The sequence below is a fragment of the Macrobrachium rosenbergii genome, chromosome 5 (genome assembly GCF_040412425.1).
Source record: "Macrobrachium rosenbergii isolate ZJJX-2024 chromosome 5, ASM4041242v1, whole genome shotgun sequence".
NCBI classification, from domain to species: domain Eukaryota; kingdom Metazoa; phylum Arthropoda; class Malacostraca; order Decapoda; family Palaemonidae; genus Macrobrachium; species Macrobrachium rosenbergii.
In genome coordinates, this window is record NC_089745.1 from 31,792,990 (window position 1) to 31,795,489 (window position 2,500).

Below are 2,500 nucleotides of genomic sequence, written 5' to 3' on the forward strand. Positions count from 1 at the left end.
TCATCCTGATAAAAAAAAATTGTGACTTCCCTCTCATTTGTTCCATTTTATGGCAAGGGAAAAAGTTACGGCGGACTCCCCTCTCAGATGAGTCTGACAGAAAATGTACCCTGCATTTCGTCAGGTTATCAATAGCCTTTTTTTTCCTTTTTATTTGGAAGTGCAGAAACCCTACGGATAAAAATCTGATTTTTTATATCTTGAATCAATAACAAAAAAAGGTGCGCTAACGACCCTCGTAAAGTGAAAAGAAAATCCCATTTCTTTCTTTACCTTGACGACACAATATTCTTGAAGTCTTCAATTTGATACTCCCCTTGGCTCTTTGATTTCTATATGCAGAACTGAATCTTTTTTGATGGTGCCCTTTGGAGAATATAGGATATGTGAAACTCACTGGGAAGTTTAGACGCACGCACACACACACACACACATTCGTGAGTGTATTATGAAAACTGCACACAAAAGAAGTGGCAAGAGTACATACATAGATACATACATATATACATACATACATTCATACACACACACACACACACACATACACACACACATATATATATATATATATATATATATATATATATATATATATATATATATATATATATATGTATTCTTACCAATTGTGTGTGAATTTCTCATACACACACATATATACATATATATGTGTGTGTTGTGTGTATGCGTATAAACCTCCCCACATAATCTCTAATCTCCACAGGGCACCGCCAAAAAGATTATATATACACACACACACACACACACACACACACACACATATATATATATATATATATATATATAATAATAATAATATAAAAATAATATAAAATAGTTAGGTTATTAGGAAAAATGCACACATAAAGAGGGATCAGAATACTAATATCGATTTAAGATGTCTAATTAGTCATGAACGCTTTACTGCTTATATGCAGTAGGATATACTTGTCAAATTATAGCGAAGAGTCAAGATACAAGCTCAGAACAATGAACAGTTAACCCAGTTCGATTAAACAGTAAAAAGGCACTGGTAAACAAGAAGTTATGAATTTTAGTGAAAATTCAACAAGTAGGATACTAAAATATGAAGAGATATATAAGAAGAGGAGGTCACCAGTGGAATATAGAAAAATGTAACTATTTTTTGAGAGAAGTTGAATATTTCAAGAAAAGAATTAACATGATTTTACAGTAAAACTTCTCAGCAAATTCCGAGAAATAAGCTAAAAACAACAGCACATCTTTTGACAACAACAGACCTGAATCAACTACAGAAATAGCAGTAAACTTTGTTACAAACTGTGATGAAAATAGAAGTGTTCTAGATACTAATCATAAGCCAGAAATCAATTAACATTAAGTTTATTAAAAAAAGGAACAGAAATAATAAACCTTGGTAAAATATTTGAATGAGAACTTTAACGATACTTTTTCTTGTGAAAATTCTGATAACCCTAGGACAGCATACAGAGAAATTCGTAATAGAATAGTGAGTTACAGACAAACAGTACAAACTCCTGTTTATGACAAACGAGGAACACAAGAAGGTGGATGTGAATTTTTTTTTCAATTTTCCAAGTTGATTATCAAGGGAAACTTAACATTATAGAAAACAGGTAACCTACAGCACTTTTCTAACTCTATCCTACTACCTGTCTCCCAACATTCTTTCTTCTTAAAGTTTTACTTTCGAATCGAGAAAATTTTTACGTATTGTTTCATTGTCATACCATGATTCATGTCCATATAGCATTACAGATCGTGCTAGACTTATATATAATCTTACTTTTGTATGCAATTTCAACTTACCTGATTTACAAATCTTATTCAGCTTTACCAATATTTGATTTACCACTTTTAGTAATATAAAGCATTACCCAGAGTCACAGAGTTACAGACTTGATCAAACCAGCATCAAGAATGCGCCATTCTGCATGACAAAACCGTTTAAAATAGGTTGGCAATTATTCTTTTATAATTCTTTTACCTCTAGTTACAGGTTAGAGAAATCTCAAGGTTCTTAATAACCTAACATTTGACTACGTAAACAGTTAAAGAATAGAGTGTGCTGTCTCTTTCAACAGTGCATAACTATCTAAAATGTGATGTAATATCAATTAATGATGAATGCACAATTAGCATTTTTTTTTTTTGACAACTGTAGAGGAGAATTCCCAAGGAAAATGCTACGCCTGGTGAGTCTGACTCATCCACGCAGGGGTAAAAACGTCAAGAACAAGCGCAATGTTCAAGCGGTGGAAAACCATATCCCCTACCGCTATTCCAAACATGTCAAAAATGCACGAGATCCCAAAGTCCCTCCTCAAAGCGAAACCGGTCTCACCCTTTGTTTTCCTTCAATGAAAAAAGAGTGCATGTTTCTTCCTCTACCAGAAAGGCGATCTGATTTCCCTTTAGAGGAAAACTCAAGGTTAATCTTTCTCCCTACAGAGCAGCAGCAAAAAATGCATTCCCCATCTTTTTTACAGACTTTTAA

The 2,500-nt window shown here is 33.1% G+C and overlaps 1 protein-coding gene across 1 annotated transcript in view; it reads right to left on the reverse strand.

Moving 5' to 3' along the window:
• LOC136838910 (G-protein coupled receptor GRL101-like) overlaps positions 1 to 2,500 on the reverse strand; it is a 324,916-nt gene that overhangs the window by 198,331 nt on the left and 124,085 nt on the right. The gene's annotated exons all lie outside the window — the stretch shown is intronic.